Below are 6,831 nucleotides of genomic sequence, written 5' to 3' on the forward strand. Positions count from 1 at the left end.
GCCTGAGTCTTTGCTGCCCCACCCCCCACCCCCTCACCCCCCAACCTCCTCCAACCCCCATGCCCAAAAGAGGTTCTGAGGCTTACCAGCCTCCTTCCCTCCAGCTTTGCCCCGACTGTGTGGGGAAGCCAGGCAGGCCAGCCTCGGGTTCATAACAGAAATGAGATGGATGGGGCGGGAGGAAGTCAGGAATCCAGGTGGAGCCCCCCAGCACAGCCCTAGGAGTCTGGCCAACCTCCCCTGCCCCTGGGTGGGCTCTGGGGGAGGAGGGGTGGACCCCAGTGTCTCTTCTTCCATCTCACATTGAGATGACATTGCAGAGGAAGAAAGGGATCCTGGAAATTGGAATTGGGGTCCTCTGGCCCCCCCAATTAAGGAGAGCTCTCTTACCCCGCAGGAGACATGTAATCACCCCCAAGGGAAGTGAGTGGGGCTGTTGTGACTTGGAGTCTCAGACCTGCTTGCTGAGGGGCCCAAGGAGCTGTCTGGCTCCAGAACAGCACCTCTTGGCTAAAGCTGAGGGACCAGGGAAAGGGCACAGACACAGGCCCTATTTCTGAAGCAGAATTCTGTCCACTTGGTTCTGTTGGCATCTCCAGCCCCGGCCAATTCCAGGGGGCTCCCCACTTGGCCGGCTTCCCTAGTGGCTCAGTGGTAAAGACTCTGCCTGCCAATGCAGGCGATGCAGGTTTGATCCCTGGGTTGGGAAGAGCTCCTGGAAAAGGAAATGGCAACCCACTCCAGTGCTCTTGCCTTGGAGAATCCCATGGACAGAGGAGCCTGGCAGGCTACAGTCCATGGGATCTCAAAGAGTTGGGCACAACTTAGTGGCTAAACAACAGCTCCACTTTGCAGGAGGCCACGGGGAAGTGGTGCTCCTGCTTTCAGGCCCACTGTTCACACGGCCTTACTTTCCACAGCGCCCCTTCTGTGACATCGCACTCCTTCCCGTGTGGAGGAGGGGACCAGAGACAGCCATGCCTGAGCCACCACCCTCCTGATCAGCCACCTGGCAACTCAGGAAAGAGGCAGAAGGACACCTGGGGCCAGGCCTGGGGGTGAGATGAACTTCACTTAGAGAAGAGAAAAAAGCACGCCCCCCAGAGCAGGCAGATCCCCAGCCAGAGCCTCTGGGCTGTACCGGCGAGGGTCTGGTTGCCCCGGAAGTACATTAAAGCTCAGTTAGTCCTCAGGAATCCACAAATAAGATGCTATTGTTAGCTTCACAGGTAAGGAAAAAGGCCCTCAGAGATGCCTAACCTGCACTGCCTGGGACAGGGTCCCCTGACTCCTAGGTGGGTTTGCCGCTCAGCCCTGAGTTATACTGCCCTCTGTGGGCAGAAGCAAGGAGGTTCTCCTGGAGAGTCTAGAGGGCTTTGGGCACTGGTTGGATCTGTGCCCTGTGGGTCACCAGCCCCTTCACGAGGGGTGCTCCCCCATCCTTCTCCAATCACCTCAGCTGTTGTCGGCAGCCAGTGGCTGCTGCCCTGGGTGGGGCAGCAGTTTTCAACTTAACTAATTTGAATCGACTGAGGCACTAAAAAATTTCTCATCCTGGGGCTGTGCCCTGCCATCAAAAATTCTGACCTAATTGGTCTAGAGTGGACCACAGGCAAGGTGTTTTAATTAATGTAATTAAATTAATTAAAGTTTTAGTGCTTTCTACCCCAAACTGAGAAACCTGGGTTTGAATTCTGTCCCACCACTTACTATTCGTTTGCCCAGAGCTACATTACTCACCTCTGAGCCTCAGTTTTCCTCACCTGTCTAATGGGGATGATTTCAGCCTCAACAGGGTTGATACCTAATGTCACCCAATTAATAACAGCGTGGTATCGCTATGAGACAACAGATGCGGTTGTGCTCCAGAAGCTATGAGTGTACCATATGACGGGTTAGGATGGGGCCATTGCTGGGGTCAGTGCTCACGCCAGCCCCCACCATAGCTCACGTGCCCCAGGGTTGCTAACTCGCGTGGATCCTTTCTGTAATGTTTTTGCAGAGTTCTCCTGAGGATGCCACAGTCTTCTTTGCCCATTTTCATATCACTTGCCCACAGCCTCCTTGTACTCTTAAACCCTCTGAAGAGGTGGATTTTTACGGGTGCGTGAGCACCCTTCTGCTATGGCTCTTGCTACAGGAAACGCATTGACTGATGTATAGTGTGACCTAGAAACCTTTTCAGAGGCAAAGCTTAATTGCACCCACGGGAAGATGGTTGACCGGGCAGCGATCTCTGAAGATCAGAGATGTCAAGCTGATCGCTCACCTTCTGGGACTAACTGCCTCTTCCAATTTTAAAGACGGGAAGTTGATGAACACCGGGGCTATACTGCCACTGTGTGGCAATATAGGGAACTGCATCTGAGTTTACATGGTCTCCAAGAGTCATTTGCTTAAGGGTTGGTCCCAGGAGTCCAGGTTGAGTCAGCTGGGGGATGCTTGTTAAACTTGCGATCAATGGAATCTATTCTGGACTGCCTGTTCTTGTGCCCTCTGAATTTGGAGAATCACTGCTGTAGTGACTTCATCTATCTGTCAGCTGTGTCTGGAATACTAGCTCCATGTGATGGGGTAGTTGAGAGCATGAGTTTAGAGATAAGGCAGTCTTGGAATTTGGGCTGTACCTACTTAAAGCGTATGTGAACTTTTTTTTTTTTTTTGCTGTGCCATGTAACTTGTGGGATCTAATTTCCTGAGCAGGGATTGAAGGTAGGCCTTTGGCAGTAAAAGTGCAGTCCTGACCACTGGACTGCCAGGGAATTCCTTGACTTAGGTGACTTTGGACACATTTCTAACTTCTGAACCTCATTTGTTTCATCTTTAAATATTGAGATAATTTCTCTCAAAGAATTGCTTTGAGAATATAAAGTCATTTTTGTCATATAATAAATGCTGCCTACATGCAGTTTTAGGCTTCCCTGGTAGCTCAGATGGTAAAGAATCTGCCTGCAATGTAGGAGACGCAGGTTCAATCCCTGGATCAGGAAAACCCCCTAGAGGAGGGAATGGTAACCCACTCCAGTATTCTTGCCTGGAGAATCCCATGGACAGACCATGGGGTTGCAAAGAGTTGGACACAACTGAGCAACTAACACACACACACATGCAGTTGTATTGCATCCTGGCTCACTGTTAGGGTTTTACAATATAAAGAAGGAAAAGATTATGGTCCCTGACCTGAAGGGGCTGACATTCTAGTGGAGGGAACCAGCCACCAACAGAAGAGTGCCCGGTGGAATTAAGAGGGGCATCTGTGTCTTGGGAGATGCGAAAACAGAGGCTTAAGGAGGAAGTAGGCATTTGGAGAAAGGAGTGGTGTGTGTATGTGAGTGTGTGCATGTGTGTGTGGCGGGGTTCACACAGAGGGACCAGCATGAGCTACACAGTGACCGTGGAGACCTGCCTGAGGCCAAGGCGGCCTGTGGAATGGGAGGTTTAAGGGGAGGAGGGCCCACCAGGAAGGACCTGGGTATCTTGCTAAAGGGTTTTTTACTGAAAGTGCTCAGGAGTCAAGGAATTTAGGCAGAGGATAATGTGACTGGTTGTCATTCAGTTGGTAAATCGTGTCGGACTCTGTGACCCCGTGGACTGCAGCACACCAGGCTTCCCTGTCCTTCACTATCTCCCAGAATTTGCTCAAATTCATGTCCATTGAGTTGATGATACCATCCAGCCATCTCATCCTCTGTCATCCCCTTCTCCTCCTGCCCTCAATCTTTCCCAGCATCAGGGTCTTTTCTAGTGAGTACTCTCTGCATCAGGTGGCCAAACTATTGGAGCTTCAGCATCAGTCTTTTTAGTGAATACTCAAGGTTGATTTCCATTAGGATTGACTGATTTGATCTCCTTGCAGTCAAAGGGACTCTTGAGAGTCTTCTCCAACACCACAGTTCAAAAGCATCAATTCTTTGGTGCTCAGCTTTCTTTATGGTCCAACTTTCACAACCATACATGACTGCTGGAATAACCATAGCTTTGACTAGACAGATCTTGGTCAGCAAGGTCTCTCCTTTTTCATATCCTGTGTAGGTTTGTCATGATCTGTGCATTAGAAAGTGAGCTCTGACCGCAATGTCCAGCATGGAGGACACGAGTGGGGTTGGGAGGTCCCAGCAGGAAGGAACTGCAATGACCTAGGTGAGAAGAGAGCATGGTCTGAAGCGGGCAGGGGAGGTGATGAGAACAGTCAGACTGGAGAGCTGTCAAGGAGGTGGCTTATTCCTGGGATTTGGGAACTTATCAGGTGTCGGAGGTTAAGGAGAGTCAGGCCGAGGCAGCTGGGTGGATGGTGATTCCATTCTCTGAGAGCAAAGAGAGACAGAAGGAGGAGAAGAAAGGAGATGAAGAGGGAACAGTTCAAGAGGGGGGATGACGAGTCCAAATTGTGTTTGTGGTTTTGAACTTTGTGCTTCTAAGGTATAAAATCAGATGGGCAAAGTACATGAGCTTATGGTACGAGTTCAGTTTAGGACACTTTGAACTTGAGTTGTCTGGGGGACTTTGGGTGGAGAAAATATCCTTGACCCTCCCGTCATTCTCATCCTAGTATCTGGTTCATGAGCAAGTCCCATCGGCCTGTCCATCCCCTTCTCTGCCTCTTCTCTGTCGCCAGTACAGCAGGAGAGGGGATGGCTGATGGAGGGGGTGGGTAGGGAGAGAAAAGGAAGGGGACTGTCCCTTGGAAACAGAGGCAGAGTGATGTCAAGGGTGGAACGTGATGGTGGTTTAGTGGCTGACTCCATTTGGGTTGGGAAGGGGAGATAGGATGTACTCAAAGGTGGGTCTTGGTTCTCTTTGGTAGCCAGATGACAATGTGAGGCAGAGCCTGAAGGTGTGTAGTAGATGGGAGGGGGAGGTGAGGGACTCCTCAGGCAGGCTTTGGAGCTTGGTGACCCCTTGGTGTGGTGTCAGCCCCCATGACGCTGCGGCTTTCTCCAGCAGGGCTCAGTGGGGCTGTGCAGGAGTGACAAGGGGAGGTTTCCCAGGGCCGAGGAGCTGCAGGGCAGGCGACACCAGACGAGTAGATGCTAACAGTGGAGCCCCGTGGGCTCCAGGCTCCTGGGGGAAGGAAGCCGAGCCAGGGAAGTGTTGATGAATTGAGAAACAGAATGCGGGAGGCCAAAGGCTCTCGTTCTCCACTGAGTAAAATGTTGACACTGCAGCCCTCTCACCGCATTTCTCTCACTGAAAGAGCTAGCTGGGCTTGGAATGGGAAAGTAGCATCTTCAGATTTTCCGTGTGGAACCCCTGAGAGAACCCAGGCTCAGAGAGTGGCTGCAGTGGATGGAGGACCTTGGAGTTGAGGACATTTCTAATAGAGTGTGGACTAGAGTGTGGCTTCTCTGATGGCTCAGACGGTAAAGAAACCACCTGCAATGCAAGAGACCCAGGTTTGATCCTTGGGTTGGGAAGATCCCCTGAAGAAGGGAATGGAAACCCACTCCAGTAGCTTCTTTCATGGACAAAGGAGCCTGGCAGGCGACAGTCCATGGGGTCTCAAAGAGTTGGACACGATGGAGGGCTACCACTTTCAACAGAGTGGTCTCCGATCAGCCCCCACACCTAAGGGTGAATGTGGGAGAGGGCAGACCCCAGGCCCCTGCCGGGTCCGGATCACACGGCCCCCAGATGAATGAATGGTCAGCAAGGCGCTGTGGGTCTCAGTGATGAACTGTGCAAGGAGGAGCAGGCTGAAGGGCAGAGCAGCCTGGAGCCAGATCTCCTAATGACGTGGGGAGGTGAACAGGGTGTTGGTTGGTGAGGGTTGTAGGGGTAGGGGGCATGGAGGGGTGGGTCCGGGGATGGGACAAGCCTTGAAGGGGGAACAAAGGGGCCAAAAATCCTAGCTCACTGCCCCCCACCCCAAGGCAGTATGTGGGTGAGCAGCTGCCAATGGAGGGGCCAGGAGACAGTCCCGGGGCTGGTGGTGCCCTGTGGCTGGACTTGGGCCAGCATGGCCTTCCTGCATGCTGCTCTTTCTGCACTCCCCCCCTCATCAGCACCCCTGCAGAGGAAAGTGGGACTTCCCAGCACCGCTGTCCCACCCGCCAACTCTCCCGTCACTGCTGGGTGCTGGCTGAACAGCTGTATGCCTGCAAGGTTGTGCACGGGCTTGAGCCGTCTCAGGGGAGAAAGCTTCAGCTATGCTTCAGGAGCCCGTGTGCCCAGCGACAGGCCAGCCCCTCACCAGGCAGGGACACTACCAGTGACTCTGCTTAGCATGTGACTCGGACGGGGCAGGGTAAGGTCTGGGCTGGGCTGAGTGGAGATGCCCCCAGCCTCATTCCCCCGCTGTGCCCACAGACAGAGACCCTTGTTGGGGGCAGTCAGGGGAGTACAGAAAGGGCAGTGCCTACTGTGGACTCGCAGATGAAGAAGGGACATGGAGATGGGGAGAAGAGTCTGAGAGGAGAAGGGGCCAGAGGAAGGAAGGGCGGACGGTAGGAAGTGTGCACTCTGTGTCGATGGAGGGTTAGCCATTTCATAACATTCCTCTTCACTGGGTGGAAATGGCGGCCGGGAGCTGGGCAGAAGCAGGAGGTAGGATTCACCTCGACCAGAGTTTCCCAGGAGTTAAGATCTTGCGAGGACCATTCTAGCAATGCCTTCCTTAAAGTCCTACCTGAGGAGAAGAGACCCATCCCTTGCTTAAGAGTCAATTAAGATCACTTTTCTTTAGGGACTTCCCTGGCGGTCCAGTGGTTAAAAACCTGTCTTTCGATGCAGGGGTCTGGGGTTTGATCCCTGGTCCGGAAACTAAGATCCCATATGCCAGAGGCAACTAAACCCGTGTGCCGCCACTAAAGAAACCTTGAGAAAGCCTTTGCG

This window comes from Bos javanicus, chromosome 2 (genome assembly GCF_032452875.1).
Source record: "Bos javanicus breed banteng chromosome 2, ARS-OSU_banteng_1.0, whole genome shotgun sequence".
NCBI classification, from domain to species: domain Eukaryota; kingdom Metazoa; phylum Chordata; class Mammalia; order Artiodactyla; family Bovidae; genus Bos; species Bos javanicus.